This window comes from Sciurus carolinensis, chromosome 8 (genome assembly GCF_902686445.1).
Source record: "Sciurus carolinensis chromosome 8, mSciCar1.2, whole genome shotgun sequence".
Lineage (NCBI taxonomy): Eukaryota > Metazoa > Chordata > Mammalia > Rodentia > Sciuridae > Sciurus > Sciurus carolinensis.
The window spans coordinates 46,024,988-46,052,325 of NC_062220.1; the positions used below are offsets into that span (position 1 = coordinate 46,024,988).

The following is a 27,338-nucleotide window of genomic DNA, read 5'->3' on the forward strand; positions in this document are numbered from 1 at the left end:
CATAACATGAGGTATCTAAAGTAGTCAAACTCAGAAACAGAAAGTAGAATGGTGTTTACCAGGGGATGCAGGGAGAGGAAAATAGGGAGTTGTTTTCAGTGATTATAAAGTTTCAATTATGCAAGATGAGTAAGTTCTAGAGATCTGCCAAATACAGTAGTTCCTATAGTAAACAATATGGTATTGTGCACTTAAAATTTTAAGAGGATAGATCTCATGCTGTCTTCTTACCAAAATGTAATAAATGATAATAAATATATAAATAATAATAATAATAATAACAATAATAAGAAACAACCTCAAACACATCATAGTAGGGTTTAGAACTAGCTTCACATATCCAGAGTCTACCTGCATAGCCATCATTCACTTTTCTTAAAGTCCTCAGGATCTGCTTTGGGGGAACATGAGTATATTTTAAAGGTTCAAGAAAGAATGAAAATTTGAACAGGGAGCTATTGGTTTGTATGAAATTAGAGATTTTGTATAAAAGATAGCCCAGTCTTTACTTTCTAGTAATCCCTCCTCTATATTCTTCCCTTATTCATTTCCATGCCTGTAAATTGCATTTAGACTGGTTTGCCCAACACTTTACAATTTCCATTTGTCCCTAGCAGAGTTATACTTGCATTTATGGCAAATACATGAGGAATTCTGATGGCAATACTGATAGCTGCCTAAATTCTGTGATGTAGTTAGGGAAAGAGGTTGGCAAAGTGTTCTGTGGACCAGTTTTATGGATATCATCTCATTTAGGATCTGTCCTTTGGAGATTAAGAAGTGACAACAAATGGTTCCAGGGATTCGACAAGGCAGATAAAAAGGTAGCTACAGTATTCACCATAGCAAACATTCAGTACTTCTTGATAACAAGCATCAACACTGTTGAAAATAGTCGACTTCCATTCTAACTTTGAAGAATATTATCCATTGTTGCAGAGTGGGAATCAGTATTATCATTCTCTTTCTACTTCAAGATACAATTCCTTATTGTGTTCTATCATATGTTGGTCACCTTTCTGAGTGTTTTCAATGTGGTACCTAATTTAATCCTCATAGCAACCTTATGAGGAAGACAATTTTATTTTTTTTCTACTTCAAAGATTGAAAAACTGAGGTACAAAAGGAAACTTTTCCAGGGACACACAACCTAGGTGACTCTAGAGATCAAGTTTTTTACATATTCTGAAAGAATGTCATAGAAATTATGTTGTAGGTTAGCTTTCTCAAGTCTTTATGGCTAATTAGCTCTTCTCTCCTGAAGTCAAATTGAGGGTGCTTTTGATATCAGTTTTTCTTCAATACATAGACCATTTAATAGTTTCTCATCATTTTTCCTTGGATAGACATAGACACAAAAAAGTAAATCTGATATGTTCCATTCTTTCTGATTGCTAAATGGTCTATTCCAAATTTAAGGATTTAGGTATTTTTGATGTAATTAAAAACATGGGAATCTCCAATTAAACTTTAAGTAATAAAAAAGGTTTACTTGTGACCAAAAAACAAAAACAAAAACAAAAACAAAAACAAAACAAAACAGTCATAAAATATGCTGCTAACTCGATTTCCTAACTGTAAAGTTAAAACTGTTCAATTACAGACATTATATAAGTATGTAAAGACAAGTTTTGACTACAAATGCTTCTCATAATAGTTTTAAATTGGGCATGGTGGCACACACCTATAATCCCAGTGGCTGGGACAGTTGAGGTAGGAGGGTTGCAAGTTCGAAGTCAGTCTCAGCAACTTATCGAGGCCCTAAGCAACTCAGTGAGACCCTGTCTCAAAACAAAAAATAAAAAAGGGCTAGAGATGTGGCTCAGTGGTTAAGTGCCCCAGGTTCAATCCCTGGTTCCAAAAGAGAGAGGTGGGGGGTGTTGGGAGAAATAGTGTTTTGGACAGTTTCTACCATAAACTATTTGTCTATGGGTTGATCTTCTTACTCATTCTACCTCTCTGCCCTCTGCATTTCTGCCTGCATTTATGTGGTTTTCTTATGGTCACTGTCCTTCATATGTGTATATTTAATGGTACTAGAAAGAAATGATTCTGGGTGTTCTTGTGACAACATTCTGCCTCTTTCCATATTGGTTTTGTTTACTATCCTTTAGGAAAGCCCTCGTTACCACTTGTTAGCACTGTGATGTTGGCTACATAACCAATTCTGTGTCTCAGTTCCTTCGAATATAAAAAAAAAGTTTTAATTGTATTCACCTAATAGGGCTGATGTGCAGAGGATTAAATGAGTAAATACATAAATACCCAGTACCTGATATAAAGTAAATACTAAATATAAATTATTATTAATTATTATTAGAGTGAGGAGGGACTAACTTCCTCATAAATTATCATCAAGATTGCATCAAGGAAACAAAATCCACACTTAGAGACTTTTGATTGGTAGGGAGGATCTGAGATAAAAAAAACATATAAATATCTTATTTAATGGCAGGTATCATATATTGATCTCTTTATAGGTACCAGATAGGCATTGAGATAGGGATGTTAGAACATAATTTCATTTAATCTTAACTCTGGCACTGCAAACAACCAAAATATACTACAGAGAAGTTAAGTTGTCTAAATCCCCTCTTTAGAAGGAATTGGGCCGAGATTTTTAAGCTGCTCTACAAATACATATTCTTATGTGCTTAATTTAAGCAATAATGGCTCTCACACTTTAACATCTATCATTTCGCATAGTTTTTCCATTTGCCACAATAATTAAAATGAGAAATAATTTCAATAGTTCCAGCAGTCTGGATTTCAGAAACCAGTACTATTGTCAGAGTGGGAGATGTTGCTTATTGTCACTGCCCAATAAAACAAGATAGCCTCTTACTACATATTGTTAGTCCAGAAAAAGGTCAAAATGTAAATCTTAAAGTATGATTTCTAGTGAATGCATATCACTTTAACATCATCATACAGCTGAAAAATCATTAATTTGAACTATCCTACGTCAGGGAATGCCTGTATACTTATGGTGTACAACATAATGTTCTTAAATATTATGGAATGGCTAAATCAGACTAATTAAAATAGGCAGTCCCTCCCCTACTTATCCTTTTTCTTTCTTTTTATTTATTTATTTATTGTTTTGGTGGTGGTGGTGGTGGTGAGATACCAATATTTTCAACAATTAAAATATGCAATCACTCTTATATTTATCCTTTTTTTGTAGTGAGGTACCAATATTTTCAGCAATCAATACAAATCAGAATAGTATTATAAGGGCAATGCTACTTTTCAAAAAATCATGTCATAATTGTAGTTCTCATCCAAATTTGTTCTTTAGTTGATTCACTCTCTATTCTCCCATATGCTCTGATCATTTCTCCTGTAATTTTGTTTTAAGGTGTGGATTCAAATGGATTACTATGTTTCATTATCATTTATCTGTTTAAATGTCTCTGAAAAGAAAGAATATGAACTCCTTGAGGAAAAGGACCTTGTCTATACATGTTTGATAAACAGTACTTGGTAGATGGTATGAGCTAGTTATTGAGTGAAGCATTAGGATTTGAATATTTTTTTAAATGTGAACAAAAGTTTACAAAATATCTATCTATATATTTAATATTCATCCATAATATCTCTTATGTTACATATGGAGTTCCAGATAATTTAGCACCATATTCAAAATGATACTTAAAATATTTCAAATGACACATTTTGAACAGCATAAAATGTTATACCTTATCCATTTTTACTTATTGTTTTATAATAATCTTTAAACTAGAATTTATAATAATCTAAACTAGAGTTCTACTCTACCCACAAATTCTATTAATAGGCCATTTGCCACAAAGTAATCCCCAAGTTTGGGGACTGGAGTCAGGAAAACAGAATTCCATTTGAATTTCCTAATCCTACCTGAGCGACTGTGGCTGGTTTGACTGTTCCTTTTTGAACCTGAGTGTTCTGTGATGTGGAGACACTTAACACCAAGCTTAGTGATTGGTTTAAAGACTGGAGTAATGCACTTTAAGGGTCTGGCACTTGGAAGGCTGATGAATGCTAGCAGTCTCTACATCTTCACAAAATTCCTTTCTAAGTCGTAAACAAAGTAAAGGTGTTTCATACGTTTTACACATTTTGAATCTTTTCCAGTCAGGGAAATCTACACGGGTGTCAACTCTGGCAATTCAAGAGTCCGAATAAGGCAGTAAAAACAAAATGAATCTACCTAAGTCGGAAGGCCGGCTAAACCCGTAGGAAGCGCTGGGAGGACCTCCAGTATCCCAGCATCCCTCGCGCCAGTCCGGTAGCTCTTTCCCCGAGTCTCTGTGGTAGCGCCGGCGTCGGTAGCGGCGGTAGCGGCAGCCGTTTAGGAGTGAGGGTTCCAACTTTCATACCGCTTTGAGCGGTATTTGGCTTGGAGGGTCGCGATGTCAGAGAAAAAACAGCCGGTAGACTTGGGTCTTCTAGAGGAGGACGACGAGTTCGAGGAGTTCCCTGCCGAAGGTAACCAGCTGAGTGCGCCGGCTTCTGGGCCGCGCAGACGGTGACTCAGGCGTCCAGCGGGCGCTTAGGCCTGCCTCGGGGATGCCGCAGGAAGTCTGCAGCCCCGCGGCCCGCACTGGAGCCTCGGGCGCGCGACCTCCCCAGTGCCGCGGCTTCGGGCTCGGGGTGTCACTGTAAGACTCAGCGGCGAGGCCCACGGGCTTCTGCTTCCCCCCGGGAGGAACCGCGGTGAAGCGAGGCCCCTCACCGGGGTCTGGGATGGTTGGTTCCTTTACTTTTCATCTTGAGTATACCCAACATCTCGTTCATATCTACACGATCTGTTTTCCTCTGGAAACAGCCTTCCTGTACCTTTAAACTTTTCTAAAATTAAATTGTTGTCCCTAGTCCTGTTAGTGCAACTTACTTTTAGGACGTTACAAATGAAGCCTGTTACATCATGTGTTGGTGCATACTACATGTTATTGCTTTACTCCTGTTTCTCGCCAGTTCTGGTCTCTTTGAACTGAGAAACGTTTAGACTTTATAAGGCCCTAAACTCACATTTTTATTAACTTCAGAACTGAAGAGGAACTTTAATTCTCTCAGTGTAGGTAATAACCTATAGTTAATATTGAATATCTGCTCTATTCTCAGAAACTGAAGTGCTGTTCTTGTGTTACACTCCATTTTTCACAAATATAGGAGGTAGATAACTGGTATTGCCATTCTTTCAGCTAAGGGAACTGAAACTTGGAACCATTAAGGAACAGGCCCAGTGTCTGGTAACTGGCTAGAAGTAATCAAACTGGAATTGGGATACCTGGCCTGTTCAAACTAACTTTGTTAAACCTTCTGCTTGTTAGATCGCTTTTGCCAGTTAGGTTTTCAAAATTGGTTACTTTATTAGCTAATGGTTAGGAGTAGAATTTCCATGTAATTACTTTATAAGAAAAGGAAGTTACAGTTACATAACCTTTCTGAAGGTGGTAAGAAGAGAATTGTGGTTATTCTCTGGAATAACTTGTAGTTTAGAGCTTGTCACATAAAAGTTGTTATTGAAATTGTGCATTCATGGTTTGATTAATGCATTTGCCAACTTTGGGGAGTATTGTTGCCACATCTTATCCTAATAAGAACATGTTTGGTAGGATGTCAATTTAGGGATTTTAAAGAAAGAGAATTTTTATTTTAAAAAGGAAACTAAGATAATATGTTTTTGTGGAGGCCTTATTGTTTATTCTGAATAACTTTTTCATTGTGGAAGCATAACATCTGGAATGATTATCTAAAGGTACAAAGGAACAAATGCTCCTTTTATTTTTCCCTTCCATTATATATTCTGAATCTGTTAGTTTGGCAGTTTTTCACAATTTCACTAATGGACAGGGGCATGTAATACACTGGTCATTAAGCAGGAACTGTTAAAAAAATCATGTTTAGGACATTTATAAAATGCATTCTCCAAGTTCTTGACTATTTCTCTAAACTGAGAATAGACTGTATTAGGGAGACATTCAAAGTCTTGGGGGTGATTGATATTTTGGAGGCTTTGACATGGTTAGAATTTTAGAACCAGAAAGCAGCTTAGTCTAGAGATTTCATTTTTTATTATAGAATTAGTTAGGTTAGTAGCAGAGTAAGGCCTAAAACTGACATACATCATAATTTATTTGAAACTTTGAATACTTTTTCATATCAGAGAGATATTGAAAGAATGTAAAAATATTTTTATTAATTTTCTTTCTCTGACATTTAGAAGTGGGTGAGAGTAAAAATGGAAAGAAAATAAGTAGTCTTTTAACTTCTTTTATTCTCCCCTTCCTGTGCCAGCAAGATGTCTTGCTTTGCTTTTTTAGGATATTTAAATGAAATTGAGTTTACCAAAGGAGCACTAGTATTTGCAAGTGCTATTATAAAGAATTCTATATTTTTCTATAACCAAAAATACTACTATATAATCTGAAGAAATCATGAGTAGAATACTATCCCTCTCTATCCACTACCTACCCCCTGTTGAGAAATTCCGGGGTAAGACACTATTATTTTGGGGAATCTTTTTTTTTTTTTTGAGGCAGACAACAAGCTGATGGTCCCCGAACAACAACAAGCTGCCAGTGTTCTGGTGTTCTGCAATAACTGAGGCCTTTTCACTTGTCCCTACCAAAGCAGGACATCTTACAGTGGTCTAAACACCATGGGTGTGTTTTGCAATGTCACATTCACTTGACAGGTGGGAGTGAAAAAACTGCCAGCATTTAGTGGGTAGAAGTTAAGGAATTTAAATATGTGCTCATGTTTAGACAGTTCTGTATAAGGGCAAATTGTCTTAGGAGCAGTGCCATTGAGGATTATTTACATGAACATTGTATACTAACTGGAGTAGATAATCAACAAAAGGGTTCTTTAGAATCAAATATAGAAGGTAGACAGGAACAGTATTGACTCAGTGTGCCAGTTTGCCTAGTGCCACAGGAAGCTTTGCGTTTGCCATTATTAAATGTAAAAATGTGGATGCATAAACAATATCCAAATATTTAAGTTGGTTACATGAAGAGAATTCATGTCATTGAAAATTTTCAAGAAAAAACTAGTCATTATCATGAAAGGCAGAGTACCTATTGAATGTCTGTTATTGGTAATTGTATGAAAGAAGAAGGTTTTTGAACAACAGGATGGAATAATAAGCATGATGAATATAGATCAGACCTATGTTCAAAATTATTCATAAACTTTAGCTCATCAACTCATACTAATTACTTACTTCTTTAAAAATATGTTATATAGGTTAATTATACATTTGAACATGGGGGTATACCACCAAACTGTCAACTTTTTCTCTGGCATGTCCCCCACGTTCTTTCTGCATTTCCTTGCATTCTGACACAGGTGTTAAAAGCTAATCTTGCACTTTCCCTACTTCAGCTCTACAATCAGCTATTTCTCCAAAGCAACTGCCTTTTAGTAGAGAATGGTATTTAGAAGAGAAGGTCTTGACACAGGTTTCACTGCTTTTAGGATATTCCTGCTCCCAGACTAATTAAGTAGAAGAAACTAGAGAATATATAGGAATGTGTGTTTGTGTGTGTGTGTGTGTGTGTGTGTGTGTGTGTGTGAATAAAACAATGAGTTCTTAACTGCTCAATTCACAATAACTAGATTGTGGAACCAACCTAGGTGCCCTTCAATTGATGAATAAAGAAACTGGTATATATACACAATGGAATATTACTCAGCCATAAAGAAGAATAAAATTATGGCATTTGCTGGTAAATGGATGGAGTTGGAGAATATCATGCTAAGTGAGATAAGCCAAACCCAAAAAACCAAAGGCCGAATGTTTTCCAAGTGGTTGATGATACATGAGGGAGGAGTGTTGGGGTAGCAGGCAAGAGAAGGATGGAGGAATTTTAGATGGTTTAGAGGAAAACGGGTAGGGGGTAGAGGAAGGAAAGATAGTAAACTGAGACATTATTACCCTATGTACATGTATGATTACATGAATCGTGTGAATCTACATTGTGTACAACCATAGAAATGAAAAGTTGTACCCCATTTATGTATAATGAATCAAAATGCATTCTGTAAAAATAAAAATTTTTAAAAAACCAACAAACAAACCATGAGTTCACACAGTAATCTCAAATTGCATATCAATATCACAGGGTTCATTCTAGGTTTTTTTCTTTCACCTTTGCTTCCTTCTCCATTGGTGAGAATCATGGCTACCATTTTCTTAAATACATTGTCTCTTTGGTTACTCTCCTCTTTACTAGTTTTTGCCACCCTTCTCATCTTACTTAGGCTCAGTATTTGCCAGGCCACCCTTTCTCCCTTCACTATAGTGTGGATGATCTCTTCAGTTCTCTCAGGTTCTTCATACCATACCATGCTACCCTCCACAGGAATGCTTTCTTTGATTGGTTTGGACTCTGGAACATCATCTGGAACCAGGCACATTTTAAATTTTGACATATATTCTCAAATTGCCTTTGAGAAGGATTATGCTAATTTACATTTCTATCTACAGTTCATTTTTTCTTTCATAAGCTTGCTTACCCATTTGAGTCTTTGCTGACTTGGTGAATAAAAATAGAAAGTGTGTTGTTTTAATTTGGATTAAATTTGAGATTTATTGTATGTTTCTCTTGGAATCAGTACCATCTTAATCCTCAGTTTCTTCATCTGTAATTTATGGGTAGTAATGTTTGAGTCATGAAAGGATTATGTGATTGTGTTTGTATGCTTGGGCTTCCATAACGAGTTGTTATAAATAGGATGGTTAAGCAACACGACTTTTTTTTTTTTTTTTTTTTTTCTCCTCCTCTGTGGAGGCTGGTAAGTCCAAGATAAAGGTATTAGCTAATAAAGTTCCTGGTAAGGGCTCTCTTTGTTCTGCCTTGTAGAAGGCTGTCCTCTTGCTGTGTTCTCTCATGAGGAAGAGAGAATAATTTCTCTGGTGTCTCTTCTTACAAGACCACTAATTCTATCACAAGGGGCCCATCTTCATGACTTCATCTAGTCCTAATTACCTGTCAAAGGTCTGTTTCCAAAAACCATTTACATTCGGTGAGGACTTCAGCATATGAATTTTGGAGTAATACATTCAGTTCATATCAATGATATATGTAAAATATAAAGTGCCGCACACAGAGTTTGGCACAAAGTGTGTATTTCATAAACACTAGTACGCTTTCTTCTCTTTCCTGTAGTGTTCCTAGGAGTTTGGATTTTGGATGATATTTGGTATTTATTTAGAATTTGAACTATGTATGACAGATATTTCCGTCACTCTTTTTGAGTATATGCAAAATTAAGCTTGTTGATTTTATAGTTATTTGATAATTGATTTATTAGTATTAAAAAATTGTAAGTTAAAAAATGAAATACAGCCATTCAATGTTTTTCCAGAAGTGCTTTAAACAGTAACAATAATGTGGTTATTCATATGGTGTAAACCCAAATAAGATGTATATGTATACAGCATGTATTGTTTGGGGGATGCATACAGATCAGAATGAAAATCCTCAGATCTAGATTCTGGTGGTTGGGAAGGGGTAGTGAGTTATTAAGCAGTAAAAATTGTTTGAAAAACTACTTGATTAGCTATTTTGGTGGTTCCGGGGAATGAGCAAGTGCTTATGATTTAAATAGTGTTTGATATTACTACTTGGTTATTAAGGATTATTCATCAAAAGATTTTATTGAACTGTGAAAACATTGAGAGGAAAATAAAAATTTCAAAAACTGCATATTCTTCTTAAGTTTTTAAAATTCACCAAATATCTTTTTCCAGTGTGTGCTCTGTCATACATGTAATGTTTGGAAGAAATGTTATTGTATTTATTCTAGAACATGTTGCTCTACTTATTTTCTCTCACCTCTTAAACTTCTTGGTGTAGGAGTTTTATATGATAAAAGATTAATTCATTTGATGTATATTTGGTTGTTGTTACTTGTTTTGGTTTTGGTACCAGGGATTGAACCCAGGGGCACTTAACTACTGAGCCACATTCCAAGCTCTTTATTTTTATATATATAAAATAACTTAGAAATAGGTTCTCTCTGAGTTGCTTAGGGCCTTAGCCTCCTGAGCAGCTGGGATTACTGGCTTACACCACCATGCCTGGCCTGTTGTTTCTTACAAATCTGGTACTGAGGGAGGCAAATAGAATATTAGCTGCCATTTGTCAGTACTAATTGCTTTAGATTCATAGTCTAATTTAATCCTCACGGTAGCTCTGTGAGGTGTAGGTATTATATCTGGACACGGCAGAAATATAACTTACTTGAGGTTACAGTTAACTAGAGGGTATACTGAAGCAAATTTGTCCCTTTATGTAGATATCTTTCTTTGAAATAAGTAACTGTTATAAGTGTCAAGGAAATAAGAATCAGTGGTTTTCACACCAACTGAAGATATTTAGTATATTGAAAGTGGTTATCCTGGATTGGAACTCTAAATCCTTCCCTTCCCACCCCCCAGTTAAATCAGTGTAATTTTGCATTTTCATCTGTTGGGCTTCTGAGTATTTGGTTTTCTTCTGTGTGTAAGTGTGTTTTTGGAGGGGAAAGTTAAACACTGATGTACAGTCCAGCAGCAGCAGTTCAAAAAAAGGAGAAATTATTTCCATTTATTTAATATGTAAGGTAGCACCATTGAAACAAAACTTTCGAAAAACAGAAATACAGGAAAGGGGGTTCCAAAACAAGGGAGAAGTAGCAGTGTGGAGGTGGAAAATAACATGTATTTTTATTTATTTAGCAGTGCTAGGGATCAAACCCAGGGTCTTGAGCATTCTAGGCAAGCCCTCTACAACTGGGTCACATTCCTACCTTCATGTGCCTGTATTTTATTTGCATGTGAAGAAGCAGTTGCAAATGTGGGTGGCTGGGAATCAGGGAAATCTTTAAGCTAGATGACCAGTTTAGGCTTCATCATTGTAGATGAAAAGTGGGTTTTTTAAAATTTTGTTTACTTGTTTGTTTTGCTTATTGCGGTGATATGTGTGAGTTTTCTTTGAACTGGAAACTGTTTAGGGAATATTAACCCAGCAGAATTAATTTGAAAAGATAAGACCAGAGTCTGGTAAGCTAGTCAGCAATTTGTTCAAATAATTCAGATGAGGTCTAAGGTTCATTTGAGATCATTATTAGGAATGAAGTGAAGAGAGTGGTGCAAGAATAACAGGGGAGGTAGAATTGATGGACCTTAGGCATCTAGCTTCATATGGTATGTTGGGAATAAGAAATCAAGGTTTGTGATTTTGCACTTGAATGTCTAAGTATAGGGGTGGTAGAGTTCGGATTGGATCCCATTGACAAATGTGAAGCAGGGTCAGAATGAGGCAACAGATGAGTATGAGGGCGTGGAAAAGATAAGAGTGAGGGCTTTTGACACTTTTACTGAATTAAAGAAAAATAAAAGGACTAATCAGTAAAGAACCAAAAAAGTGGAAATGTTGTATCATATATGTTTTCTAATGCTGAAAAGAATTGGTTTTGAATTTCCTTTTTTTTTTAAATGTAGAAATAATTATAAGTGGTTATGCTGGTTATTTTGAGCCTTGGTTTCAGACTATTTGCCACAAATAACTGAAAACTCACCAATGGCCTGGTAGCAACATCATTTATTACTTGTTTCTGCTTGTTTACTCTGAAGTTCCCCACTGACAATTTGGTCCTTTCTAGAGAAAATATAGTAAGTACAGTGGTGCTTTGCTAAGTACTGATTTCTTAGCTACTGAATAGTTATTAGATATGTTGGGTATAGTTATGTTTGCATTGGGATAACTTACAGAAATGAATTCTTAGAAAAAAATTAATCTTTTTGTTACATTCTAAGCAGAAACAAGTGTAAATTAATCTCAGAATGATCAAATTTGGTGTGACTTTATTATCATACTAATCATCATAATAATACTGTTTGCAACTGTTATTCTCTTTTATGCTTTCCTATGATGGTGAGTATTCAGTTTAGTGTTTCTCTTTATGTAATGTTCTGCATATACATTCACATTTTTATTTGAAGAAAATTGATTTGTTTGTATTCAGAGTAACTTTACTGTTAACAATGAGAGACTGATGCTTCAGAAAATTGATATAGAATTTTACTTTTGCAACCCTATTATAATAAATAGAATTTCCTTTTTATTTTCTGTAGAGTGCTATACTTCATGCCTTTAAGAAATGTGGGGATGAGTATTAAAAACATTTTCTAAGTTGAGAGAAAATCCTTTTTATGCTTAAATGTCAAAGTGATACTTAGATTAAGAATGTGAGAGCTTTGATAGCTGGATTTTTGAAATTTAAAGCTAGTCACAGATGTAACTTTTCACTGGCAAATGTGAAGAAAGCTAACTTTAGAGCAAAGTCTTAAATAATTTAGAATTACTAGAAAGTTACATATTAGTTGTCTGTTATTGGTTATTTCTAATTCTGACTTTAAAATATGCTACTTTTTTTTTTTTTTCTTACCAATACACATCTGGAAGGCCAACACCTCAGAGCTAACACAGGTGTGCTTATTTAATTGATCATCACAATTCTGGCAATGCATTTAGTGTTAAAGGTAAAGGATATATTTTATAAGGTCCTCTACTTATTGAAGGATGGCACTAGACATGGATCATGGATCTTGTTCATTTTTTTTTTTTTTAAACAAGCTATTTCTGGACCTAAGGCTAAAAATGAGAGGTTAAGTAAAATTGCTTGGAAAAATAAAACAAAATTTAGATATTATTATGAGATGTCAGCTAAACTTAGTAGTTATAGCAGTCATAACTTTTTATGTTATGTACTTGCTTAGAGTTTAGATGTATCATAATTTACATATATTGTTATGTGTGTGCAGTATGGAGGATTGTTGGATGTGTTAAACTGTCACTTAAGTTTTTTATATTTAAGTTCAGTACATAATCCTAGTTAATAAGCAGGATATTTAAAGTTTCCCTCTAAAGTAGATAACAGATTCTGATTTGTTAATATGTATATTACTTTTCTTAATAATAAGTGTTCTTATTAAATATTTTTAAATGCATAAGTGGTCACTCATAAGAAAAGTTATTTCGTGGTTCTTCATCTATGGTAATTGGAAGGATGCTATAGTATTATTGATTACAGTGCATCTTACTCCTAGGATAGATATTAAGGTTAAAATGTATATTCACATTTATAAGATGATTAATGAACAATTTAATCCAGCTAATTAATAGAATACTTATACTCTATAATAATACCAAAGAAGTACAGAACTATTGTCGTATTTTTGTGTGCATTCTTCCTAAAACCTTGCCCAGTGTTTTTCCCCCTTTCATGAGCCAGTTTCTTTCTTTTTTTTTTTTAACTTTACTTCTACTTGCTCATTTCTTGTCCCTGTCATAAAAATAGCATGAGATGGTTGTTAAAGGAAGAAGAGATACTTTATATTTATGCCAAATGATCATCAAAATTTAGCTTGATAAACTAAAAATTATAGCAGTCTTAGGGAAAAAGAGAGGGGGAGAGAATAGAGAAGACACTCATTCCTATATTGTTAAGAATTTTAACTTTTTCAGATTAAGAGTAGGCACTCCATAAAACAAGTTATTGACTCAATTTTATTTCTTTTTTCCTTCCCTTTTTTTTTTTTTTTTTTTTTTTTTGTACCAGGGATTGAACCCAGGGGTATTTAACCACTGAACCACTTCTCCAGCCATTTTAAAATATTTATTAGAGACAGAGTCTCACTGAGTTGTTTAGGGCCTTGCAAAGTTGCTGAGGCTGGGTTTGAACTCAGGATCCTGTTGTCTCAGCCTTCCAAGCTGCTGACTTGGAAGCCCACGCCTGGCTTCTATTATATTTCTTGTGGTGATTTTCTGAGGCATTTGGGTCCAAATTAGTAAGTTTTCTTTTTGTTTTTCCTCTGACAATTAAAACAAGTAAAATCAGCACAGAATCATTTAAGTCAATAATAATACTGAAGTCAGCATTTAAAAAAAATAAATAAATAAAATCGTGATTAGATTAAAAGTTTCTGGGACACTATAGTTTCATTGTTTCCAAAAAGGCAGTTGCTTTACAAGACAGTTAAGTTGCTACAGTGTTTTTTCAAAGACCTATAAGGTTAGCAGAAAAGTTTCAAATATTATATTTCTAACTTGAATCTTTTGACACATGATCATTTACTTTTTATGGACCAGTACAGCTGGGAAACTACCTAATTAACAGTTTGGGAAGCCTGTTTAGTTGGAAGTCATTTAGGCTGAGTAGAGGCGTGTTGACTTAGAATCTTAAAAAAGTTCCATTCTGACTCTATCACCTCTTTTACTCAAGAACATAGCATGTAGTCTTTATTCAAATTATTTTTTGAACATTAAACTCCTTTAGATATCTTTATAAAGTCTCCTTAGGTATCTTTATGAAGACTTCCTGTTTCTAGGTTGAACCCAAGTAGCATATTTATATAAACCTGGGGTTTGCGATTGGGAAATGATGGTAGAAAAATGTTAATATTTTCTCATATTCTCTTTCTTTGTTTTCTGATAGTGGTAATGGTGTCTGTCCCCCCTGCCCCCCAAAAAAGTATGATACAAAGTAATCTTATAAGTCTTTTTCTGTCCCCCCCAAATCAAAAGCATCTCATTTTATAAAAACTTGAAGTATAAAGCCAAATTTTGCTGTCATGCAGTTTAATGGAGTAGTTTCTTATGCACTTTCTATGTAGGAAGACTTTAGTGTTATTAAGACTAAAAACATGCAATCCTGAGCCGTCTAATAAGATTATTATCCACAGAACTGTAGGCAAGACTGGAAGAAATTAGGAGGAATAGTATCATAACCAATGCTGTTTTGCTAAAGGCCTAGTTGTTCCATTACAAGTTTGACATACTAGAATTATTTTTTTAGTTAAAAAAATAAATTTGAGATTATTTGAAGTGCTTTATTAATTTTTAACTTTAAAAATTAAATTGTCTTGTTAATTTAATGTTGCACAGAAACACATCTGTCTTAAATAAGACTCCTTCTTAATTTAAAATTTCATCATGGGCTATACCCCAATACTACCTTTACTTAATGTTCCTGTTATATATACTTGAAACTGGAACAGAAAAAAAACTGCAGAAGAGGACATTCTCTCAAATTGATATAGTAGCAGTAAAATAGAGAGGAGGTAAGAAAATGAGGATGCATGAGAGTTGACATAGAAAAGACATATCATTGATTGTGATAGTCAAAGAACTTCCTAAGTTTCTGTCTTCTGACTTGAGAGACCAGGCAAATGGAGATACTTTTCTTCTATTTTTAAATGATAATGATGTGATGATACTCCATTTTTAAAAATTTTTGTTTGATATATAATATAACTGAAATAAAATGCCCATATTACTAAACCATTGTTAAGCAACCTATATATATAATAAGGAAAGCCTAAATCATACCTTTTGTTCGTTTTATGTTGAAATGTTTATAACTATGTTTGTAACAGGTAACTATTAACATGAAACTAATGACTTAAGAGTGTGTAACTCATTACTGGAGGGGAAGGAAGTCAAAAATATTCAGTATCTGATTTTATTGTTAATTGTGATTTAGCCATCTTTCACTGTCATGTTGTGCATATGATAGGTGCAGTTTCTAATTTAGGATTACAAAGATAAATAAGATAGAATTGTTACTCCTAAGGAACTCATGCTAGTGATAAACATAAACATTAATCGATGAATATGAATTTACAGTGTTATCAGTGTTATGATAGAGATATATATAAAAGAGGAAGTGGTTTCCAAGCAAATTTTTTTAAAATCAATTTTCCCATACTTAAAATTTGAAACTTTAAACACTATGGAAAAGTTGAAGACAGATACTACCTAGATTCCTAGATTTTTGTTAACACTGCCATATTTTCTCATGTTAGAAAATATGTACAGTGATATACGTGGTATATAACATATATGATTTATATATAAAATATACTTATTTGAGAACTTTTTGCCAAGTAAGCTGTCAACAAATGACACGACACAAGTATTTTAGCATGCATACTTAAGAACATTCTTCTCTAAAATTATTTCACAATCACGCTTAAAAAAATTAACATTAAATCACTACTATCATCCAAATATACATAGTTCATATTTAGATTTCACTAATTTTTAGAAAAAGTCTCATTACTTTTCCCCTAACCCTGTGTTCAGTTAATTTGCATATGTATTGTATTTGATTATTATATCACTTCGGTGCTTTTAAATCTAACAGTTGTCTAACAATTGCTGTCTTTTTTTTTTGTCTTCTTTCATGACCTGACTTATTTGAAAAGGCCAGTTGTAGTAAGTTCCATCTTCTGGTTCCATAGTTTCCACATGATTAGATTCAGGTTCAACTTTGTTAGAGTATGACAGAAGTGATGAGTGTTTCTTATTACACGATATCAGGGACCCATGTCAAGTTGTTCCAGTTGTTAATGATGCTAAGTTCACTTGGTTAAGATGATAGCCACTATGCCTTTCTGTTTCTCCTTTTGTAATGAGTAAGCAATTTATCCTGTTAACCAACCATTTTTCACCCTGTAATTTTAGTGAACATTGTTGTTCCTTGCTTGAGTTGCACTGAAAGTTTGCAAAATGGTGATTTTCTTTCTTTCTTTCTTTTTTTTTTTTTTTGGTGCTGGGGATTGAACCCAGGGCCTTGTGCTTGCGAGGCAAGCACTCTACCAACTGAGCTATCTCTCCAGCCCAAAATAGTGATTTTCTACTTCTGTCATTCTTAATGTTTATAGTAGCTGTAAAGAAGAGCAATCCCATCTTTTTGTCTCAAGTATTGCTATAGACACATGGATTTTTTTTTTTTTTTGTATATTCAATGTGTCATTCCTTTATGCCAGTTTCTGTGCCTTTTGATGTGCTTTCTGTCATTAAAAATAAATCTCTGATTTAGCTAGTATTTTCCATTTCCCAAATCTGAAATCCATTATTTCTTCAGGGAGCTAGGGTTCCGTTCAAAGGGAGAATGAATGAATGCTATTTAAACTGACTTCAAGATAAGTACAAGTCAGGTCAACTAGTACATTCAAACAATGGCACAGAGACAAATGAGGAGCAACATGAAGTGCTTGATGAATAGAAAATTGTAAACAGTTTCAAAACGTGAAGTATAAAATTGGCTAAATAAAAAAGGTCTTGTGGGTCATTCTTCATTGTACAGTTTTCAAGAATGTGTATAAGAGAGTACCTCGGGTCACATGACTGTCAGGAAGTTATCCTGCTGGATTTGAATATTAAATAATTTAAAATAATCTTTATTTTAAAACACATGGATTATGTAGTGTAGGGTGGTGGGGTGTGAAACAAAGCTGTGTCAAGATTGTAGAAAGTTGGTCCATCTAAGAAGAAGAATGGGATATGCATAAACTTTTTGTTTTGGGGATGGATTAATAAAATTAAAATGAAGAGAACATAGTGACATTGCCTTGGAAGCTAAATTTTTGTCAGAATCAGGAGAGTTGAAGCAAGACCTGTTAGAATATTGCCATTATGTATGTGTGAAAGGATAATGTGAATGTCTAATCTAGAGCACAGGTAATGGGGATAGAGAGACAGGGATAGATTTGAATATGATTTAGGGAATGAAATGGGCCAGACTTGTTCATGGACAGAAAAGGAAATTTGAGATGACTTTCCTGGCACATGAGAAGACTGAAGGAATGCTTCTGTTTTTCCAGGGAAGTGTATTGGTGGCGTGTGGGGATAACTGAAGATAGTTAAGTTTTGGTCCTGTTGAACTTGTGTCCAATGAGCAACTGCATGTAGAATTTTAGACTTCACCGGAGGGTTCTGCATTCAGATTTGGAAATCAAACATGTAGTCTTAAAATGTGTTACTTTGAGGGAGGGCATGGACTAGGAATGCATTCCTAATCTAGGCATTCTGTTGTAAAGAATTAGTGTTTAAGAACATAAGGGAAGGAATATTGGGAGGCAATTTATATTTCCCTAGATGCCCCTTGGTTTGTTTATTTATTTATTTATTTTTATGATACTGGGGATTAAATCAGAGGTGCTCTGTCACCAAGGTGTACCTCTAGCCTTTGTTTATTTTTTGAGATAGGGTCTCACTAAGATGCCTGGGCTGTAATAAAACTTGAGATCCTCTTGCCTCACCCTCCTGAGTCATTGAGATTATGGATGCATGTCACCATGCCCAGCTTGCCCTCTTGGTTTCTGATATAAAAGTTATAACTAGAGATTAGATTGTAAGAGCCATCTTATAGTTTCTTTCTTCTTGTATACTTAGTGGTCGAAGACTTCTGTGCTCTTAATGTTACTTTCTCAATAGATATTCCTTATTCACATCCTAGAATTCCTGAAGTTGTTAGTTTACATGTGCATTTTTTTATTATTATGAACAAAAGCTGAAATCTTAATCTAAATCACTCCTACCACCAAAAGAGAAGAAAGAACAAAGAAAATATAGAAAACCAAAAATTACTGCAACATTCCTCTTTATTCACATCTGTATTTTTCCTTCCTTTAAGAATCTAAATTTTATATTGATGTTAACTAGTTAAATACTAGTGGTGGCTTGTAATTTTACTGTCTATACATGAGTTTTCCCTTATGTTGAACAGTTTTAAATTCCGTGCTGGTATCTTCCTGCTAGTTATCTTGATTTGGGATTGTTGGAACTGTTTCGAAAGATTGTCAAATAGGCCTTATAAAAATGAGTACAAAGAAAAATCAGTGAAGCAAATATCCTCCTTGAAATAAAATAATAAGTTTTCATGGCAAGAGAATTTTTTGTATTAACTTCCATTTTGGATTATCTGCAAATTTAAGAATTGAGAGAATAAAAACAAAACTCTGAGATTTAAGGAGGAAAATTGCCATTTTTCATAGAAATGTTATTAGCAATTTTTAAATTATAAGAATGTTCAGTGGCACACTTTCATAACTTTTTGTTTTGTGGAAATAATGTATGAGAAATATTTGACATCTTTTTCTGTTTTTAGACTGGGCTGGTTTAGACGAAGATGAGGATGCACATGTCTGGGAGGATAATTGGGATGATGACAATGTAGAGGATGACTTCTCCAATCAGTTACGGTAAGTTTTAAGCCAGATTTTTATTATAGCTCAGTATTAATTGTAAGTATAGAATATATAACTTACCTAGATAATTGATCTCTTAAAAGATACTTAATCTTTAGTATAAAGTAGGACATATTACCTTCATCTACTCAGTTTCTAAATATAAATACTTTGTTTAATGCATACAACTTTTGTTTCTCCTAACCTTTACAAAGGTAGTTAAATAGAAGCATGTTTGCTCTTTATCTTCATGAGTCGTCTGTCAATGTTAATTTTCTACAAATACTGAATAACTTGACCAAATTAGAATCATAGAGTGCTAAGGGACCAAATAGTGATTCTGAAATTAGAGTGGATATTAGGATCATTGGAGTGTGCTTTTCCATATTGAGGTAAATAATATTCACAAAACATAAAAATTAACCTTAAAGTTTACAATTCAGTTCCTTTAGTACATTGACAATATTAGGCAACCATCACTTCGGTTTATTTAGTTCTAGTATTTTTAGCATTCCAAAAGAAAATTCCATACTCGTTAAACAATAACTATGAAGAATTCCCCTTCCCCTATCCACTGCTAAATCTGTTTTCCATCTGTATGAATTTGCCTGGTCTGGACCTTTCATATAAACAGAATCATACAATATGTGTTCTTATGTGTTCAGCTTTTTCACTTAGCATAATGTTTTCAAAATTCATCCATGTGATTGCTGCTGTGAGCATGGATACATCTATTATATCTGTTTTCGGGTTTGGGGGATATATATTTTCAGGTTTGGGAGATATATACCTAGAAGTGGAATCATTAGGTTTTATGGTAATTCTAGGTTTAACTTTTTGAAGAACTGACAAATTGTTTTCTGCAGTGGTTAAACAATTTTACATTTCTGCTAGCAATGTATGAATGTTCCAAATGCTTCACAATAACTTATTTTTCATTTCTTAAAAAATCAGAGCCATCTTATAAGTGAAAGATGTGAAGTGGTATCTCATTGTGCTTTTGATTTTATTTCCCTAAATGACTAAGCTTCTAGAGTGCTTCTTGACCATTAGCTTGTCTTTGGGGAAATGTCTATTCAGATTATTTTCCTGTTTTAAAATTGGGTCATATGTTTTATTGTTGAGTTTAAGACTTCCTTACATATTCTTGGTACTCAAATTTCATCAGATTTGTGATCTGCAAATTCTTTCTGTTAGGTTGTCTTTTCATAGTGTTCTTTGCACAAGTGTTTCATTTTGATGAAGTCTAGTTTATTTTTTCTTTTGTTACTTGATACTTTTAAGAGCGTTTCCTTTAAGAATGCATTGCCAATAATGAGTATTTATCCCTGTTTTCTTGTAGAAGAGTTTTAGTTACATTTAGAGCTATAATCCATTTTAAGTTAATTTTTATATATGATGTGAAGTCTTAACTAATTTTTTGCATTTGAATATATTTGGTTGTCCCCACACCATTTGTTGAATAGAAACTTCTTTTCCTTCTGATTTTATTATGATTCGACTCTCATTTGTCTGTCTTGACCACAAGAATATCTAATTCTGCCATATGCTTTGCTCAAAGCAAGATGTACAAGGTCTCTTGTTTGTTCAAAAGGAAGGTAACTTATAATTAACTTAAAATTGATCGATTGATTGATTGTGCTGGGAATTGAACCCAGGGGTGCTTTACCACTAAGACACATCCTCAGTCCTTTGTATATTTTTCTTTTGGAACAGTCTCTGGGATTATAGGCATATACCACAACGCCTGGTTTAAAATTTATTTTTAATAGTGATACAGTATTGCCTTTTGTGCAATGCAGTTTTTTTCAATGGGTTCAAAACCATTCTAAAGGTTTTTTAGAATTTTACTGAGACAAACAGTTTTACCCATTTCCTTTCTCCTTTTTTTGGAAATAGTACAATTTACTTTGCCCTGTTATTCTAATATGTTTATAGTTCTCCATGATTTCTCTCAAAGATGAGTGACTCAGGTTTTTTTATTTTATCTTTTGATTCTTTCAGTATCAGGGCCTTGAGATTTTAAACTATTTTAATATGGTTCGGAGTTATCTCACTTTGGTTTTCAGTTTTGTCTTAATGATGTTTTTCCTCCTATAGTTTTATGGACAAAATAAGAATGATAGCTGTTGAACAGTAATTGTGCTTTTTCTCTAAAGTCTGTTAACAGTACACCATCTATTCCAAGCATTGAACCTGCCCTTTTTAATTCTTTTTGATCAATATATGCCTCTTAAAATAGCCCTTTTTGGTATTTTTATGAATCTCAATCCACTTTGAGCTAGAGTTAATTCTTTATATAAAAGTTTAGATGTCTTCTTTTTGCATTAATCTTTGTTTTATATCCTTTTAAAACTGAACTACATTAGAGAATTCCTTGCCACTTTTCTTGTACAATAAGTACCTTCCTATTTGGAGTCATATTACCCTGTTAGAATGCTTATTTTGAGGTTTTCCAGTGCTGTTGAGTTGTATTCCGTGTACTTAATTATATAGCAATTTTTCTACATAAACTGCTACATTTAAAAATTTTAAAAATTGAGAGTAAATGAATTTTTCTTCCTTTGTCATTCAAAAAGACCAGATATCATGAGTTTTTGTTTCTTTCCTTTCATTGGTCATTTAATAGCATCTTTCTGTTAAGAATTTAAGATGGTTGAATGTTATGATTGTTGATAGGGGCCTTCAGTAGTAAATGTATCAATAATTGAATTTTTCGTTACTACCACCTCTTGCCTTTTTTACTGGCTTAGAAACATTATCCATATATTCTTTATGACTTATTATTTATAATACGCCTCCAGGTGCACCCATTTTCTCTGTTGTGTTTTTGCCTTTTGGCTTCTGGATTTCCATAAGTATAAATTATGATATGTCCGTTAGTAATAGAGTATTTTTGTTTCCCCATTTGAATCATGAGGGGTTTTTTTCCCACTAAAGTTATTGACGTTAGTTTTTTCAAATAAAACTTATAGTGATAGATTGTTCTTTGAGCTACATAATCTAGAACAGAAACTACAAATTACATATGGCTATTGAGCACCTGAAATGTGACTGGTACAGATGATGAACTGAATTTTTTATTTAAATAGTCATGTATGACTGTTATATTGAATAACACAGGTAATCCTTGTTTTAAAATTTTTGTATTAAGAAGTCTCCTGCAAAGATGTTATTTCTAGTCTTTGTGAAATGCATGGAGGCTCATTGTAGTATCATGAGCCATGGTAAAGAACATATTTTACTGTTTTCTGACATTGTTGGGTCCTAATCTCATCTAACTTTGGAGAGGCAGCTTAGATTTAAGATTCCTTCAAACTGCCTGCATTTTCCAATCCTGGATCTGCCTCTTATTTAGCTGCATGGACCCTGATCAAGTCATTTAGCTTTCCTTTAACTCATCTTTTCTCATATATAAAATGCAGATAATATTACTACTTTACTCACTGGTTTATTATAATTGAGTTAATAGGTGTAAAGTACTTATCATATGTGTTAAACAAAAACTCAGTGTAGTAGGCTGTCCACTTTTCATGGTCTTTTTCCTCTTTCAGTCTAATGACTTTTAACAAATAGAATAAGGCCCATCTCTGTCTCCAAAATAAGAGTCATTATATTTTTTTGCTTCTCCTGACCTAATATAATTTCTCTACATATCAATAAAAATAGGTGGTATTACAAGGTTTTTCCCAATCCTCTATCACATCTCATATAAAAATTCCAAGAACATTTATAATTCCTGAATTATATAGCTACTGTTATAATTAGAACCTAATTGTTATTAGTCTTTTTTCATGTTTGGTTTGCAAAAGGAATGCTACTGCTTGTTTCAGATAGTCTGTATTCACTGTGTGTTCTGTAATATTCCAATTGTGCGAGTTTCTTCCCCCTCCCCTTTTTTTTCTTTGTTGGATTTTTCCATTCAGTAGTCTTATGCTGTTACTGTGTTTTTGTTTTGTACTTAGTGACCTCAATTTATTTTACTTTTGACTTTTTATACTTTTAAGTTCTTAAAGAATTTTGCATCTTCTCTAAGAATTTTGTTGATAGGGTTTTCTCATCTCCTCGGTGTTCAGAAACAATTTTATAAATGTAATTGGTGACAGCTTCCTATCAGTAAGGCAGATAGACATGAACCCAAAGGATACATTTTGTGTATTTGTTATTTAAGTCTTGGGTTGAACTCCCAGGGCTTTGCCCTTATTAAAATAAGGGAAAGTGAATGACCTATGGTGATTTTGTAAAAGGGAACAGAAAACTTGAGTTTTAAAATTATTTCCACATTTTAAGTCAGAAAATATTAAATTTTAGAATGAGGTAAAATTCAGACAATCATGTTCCTTGTAGAATGATAACAAGAATCTTGTAGAAAACATATGAGGAACTTTTTGTGATTAACTTTTTTGTGAGAAACTTAGCTTTTTCCTTCAACCTTAGTTCTTATGTTAATACTATATTACATTTGTATAACTTCGTCATTTAATCCTGAAAGCAAAGGAGATAATGATGTTATATGTAAAGGATAGATATTATAATATTCAATTTCCTAAAAGGAGAGGAAAGCACCCAAATGAAGCAATTTAGTTAAACTTCACAAAAGTAGGGACAGAGTCAAGAGACTTCCACTGGGCTCTTGATTTCTGATCCAGCATTTGTATCACCAGCCTACAGCTGTGCTCTACACCTAAGCAGCAAACGAGGATCAGTCATTTGAATAATCTCTGGTATTGATATAATTCATGGAAATAAGGTCATCATTTGTATTATAAAAAACTAAAGTTTTTTTTTTATTTTTTTATTTTTACGTTTACATAGGGTAATGATGTTTTTTATTTTTCCCCTCCCCCCACCCCTCCCACCCCTCTTTTCCCTCTACACAGTCCTTCTTTCCTTCATTCTTACTGCTCTCCTTAGCCTAACTCTAAACCTAACCCTAAACCTAATGCTAGCCCCTCCCACCCCCCATTATATGTCCTCATCCGCTTATCAGCGAGATCATTCGTCCTTTAGTTTTTTGAGATTGGCTTATCTCACTTAGCATGATATTCTCCAGTTTCGTCCATTTGCCTACAAATGCCATAATTTTATCATTCTTCATTGCGGAGTAATATTCCATTGTATAAATATGCCACAGTTTCTTTATCCATTCATCAACTGAAGGGCATCTAGGTTGGTTCCACAATCTGGCTATGGTGAATTGAGCAGCAATGAACATTGATGTGGCTGTATCTCTGTAGTATGCTGATTTTAAGTCCTTTGGGTATAGGCCAAGGAGTGGGATAGCTGGGTCAAATGGTGTTTCCATTCCAAGCTTTCTGAGGAATCTCCACACTGCTTTCCAGAGTGGCTGCACTAATTTGCAACCCCACCAGCAATGTATGAGTGTTCCTTTTTCACCACATCCTCGCCAACACCTATTGTTGCTTGTATTCTTGATAATCGCCATTCTAATTGGGGTGAGATGAAATCTTAGGGTAGTTTTGATTTGCATTTCCCTTATTACTAGGGATGTTGAACATTTTTTCATATATCTGTTGATTACTTGTACATCTTCTTCTGTGAAGTGTCTGTTCATTTCCTTAGCCCATTTGTTGATTGGATTATTTGTATTCTTGGTGTAGAGTTTTTTGAGTTCTTTATAGATTCTGGAAATTAGCGCTCTATCTGAGGTATGGTTGGCAAAGATATTCTCCCACTCTGTAGGCTCTCTCTTCACATTTCTGATAGTTTCCTTTGCTGAGAGAAAGCTTTTAAGTTTGAATCTATCCCAGTTGTTGATTCTTGCTTTTATTTCTTGTGCTATGGGAGTCCTGTTAAGGAAGTCTGATCCTAAAGTTTTTAAGTAAAGGAGTTTGGGAAAATGAATAGCAATACATCATTCCTACCATGTGTCTTTTTTGCATTGTGGTTACATTGGATAATATAATATCTAAACCATATTATACAAGAGGACACATTTTTTTTTCTTACTGGATATAATGATGTAGAATATATTAACCATACTTTACATTTTACACAGTGTTATATCAGACTGTTCTTTCAATAATTTTATCACAAGCTTTTATAAAATCAGAATTGTGGTAGGAAAGTTGTGGGTAATACTTGGAATGGTCATTTAAATAGTCAGAATATATTACAGGGTTTAACTTTTTTGTGCAAATGTTTTATAAAAGGCAGATCAACAGTTGTAGTTGGCATTCTCAAAATATGACTGATATGTCAAGTTGGATAAATTATTTAAAATGACAAGCCAGGTATGGTCGCATATACCTGTAATCCCAGTGGCTCAGGAGGCTGAGGCAGAAGGATTGCATTCAAAGCCAGCCTCAGCAACTTAGGGAGGCCCTAAGCAATTTAGTGAGACCCTATCTCAAAATAAAAAGAACCGGAGATATAGCTCAGTGGTTAAGCTGAGCTTAACCCTGAAGGTACCAGGTTCAATCCCCTGGTACCATAAATAAATAAATTAAATTAAATAACAAAAAATGTTTCTTTAATGTGTGTTCATTTATACCAATATAAGTTGAGATTTTCATCCACATTTAAAATTAGGAAAGTAAAGTCCAACATTTTATGACATTTACTATATTTATTTTGACTACATATAGTTAATACAGAAAATTCTTACACCCTTAAATTTGATTAATTTTCTTCTGTGTTAAGAACAATAGATGTGTCAGTATGGAAAGGAGTTTATTCTTGTTGTGTGTACAACTTATGATAATGATAGTTAACGATTCTCAGAATTTATGTTTAAGGAGCTAGGAATGTAGGTTAGCATTCATGAGTCCCTGAGTTCAATCCCCTGCACCACCAAAACACAAGCAAACAAAAATGTATGTTTAACTATTTGTTAGAAACAGAATATTTGTATGGTATTTGGAAGGTAGTTAGAGGATAATAAATTCCTCATGTTTCTTCCATAAATAGATATATAAGAAAATTAAAGATAAATTTAACAGAAGCAAATTCTATTAGTATTATGTTGATTCATATCCAATTTCCTTCTTATATAGGTTTAGTTTTAGGGACTAAAATAAAGCTATTTGGTAATATTTTAAGCTGATGCCCCCAGTTTAACTCATTGATTTATTAATTAATGGTATTATTTCTTATCATATTTCTTTGATTTATCATGAAGAATGCCTACTGATTTGTTGTTCTTTGTGTTCTGTTTTAGAGCTGAACTAGAGAAACATGGTTATAAGATGGAGACTTCATAGCATCCAAAAGAAGTATTCAAGTAGCCTAAACTTGAACTGTATACTAAATTCTAGAACCAGAGAACCAAGGATGGAATACTTTAAGAAAGCATTTATTTCATTATCTACTTGGATTTATTTTTGTTTTTGTAACACAAAATAAATGTTTTGATCTAATCTTGGTTTGATTCAAACTTCTCAATATTTTGACTGTAGTCATGATTTCCCAGAACCTTATTATTATACTGAGACAGTAAAATTTCATATTCTGAACTTAAAAAAAAGGTTATCCAAAAATTAGGTTAAATGAATTCATCTGATTCCCAATCCAGTACTTTACTTAAGCCATATCAATTAAATGTTAGTCCAATTTTATGAAGTACTTCTTTCACATTTCATTAAAACTTAATGTGTTCTATATTTTGATAACTTAGGCAGTATTCATTGACATTTATAGGATGACCCTTCAGAACTCATGTTTCTAAAATGTGAATCATTAAAAATTGCTGTAATTTATGTAATTCTTGATTTATCAATATCATTAATGGTTGAGTATTATTCATATTTACATTCCATTAAATGATTGATCACAGTTGTAAGAATAGTATCTTCTGTTAAAATTTGGGAAGTGGGCTCAAAATACTTTATCAAAATGTGCATATTCTCAGGTACTACTGAGCAGATTCATTGAGTACAGTAAAGTTTCTACAATGAAGTTTCTACAAAGTGATTGCTATTACCATACTGTTGATATGTTGTTACCGTTGATACTGTTGTCAGTGGGATATTTGGTTTGTAAAGAAGATTTTTTTTTCTGATAGTAACTTATGTACAGGGTTTTTTTAAAGGAATATTTTCAAACTTGTGTTATAAAAGTGGATTTACTTACTACCATTGAGTGATATCAGATGTAAAATGTATGTAGCACAGTGCAGTAAACAGATACCAAGATAGGACTTAAAAATATGTTATGCCTCAAAATGATTTTGAATATGAATATGCTTTATCTTAAGATAGAATAAACCTGCCTTGGCTCCCTGACAGAATTGCTAGATGATCAAGTGGACTACAGAACACAAAAGAATTTTGGGAAGTAAAAGTCATGTACAGATAAGTTACATATT

The 27,338-nt window shown here is 33.6% G+C and overlaps 1 long non-coding RNA gene across 1 annotated transcript; it reads left to right on the forward strand.

The window, feature by feature from the left end:
• Positions 1-4,283: 4,283 nt before the first annotated feature.
• LOC124991885 (uncharacterized) lies at positions 4,284-26,391 on the forward strand. The gene is made up of 3 exons (XR_007109972.1): positions 4,284-4,470; positions 18,934-19,027; positions 26,193-26,391. It is a non-coding gene; the product is annotated as an uncharacterized LOC124991885 (long non-coding RNA).
• The last annotated feature ends 947 nt before the right edge of the window (positions 26,392-27,338 follow it).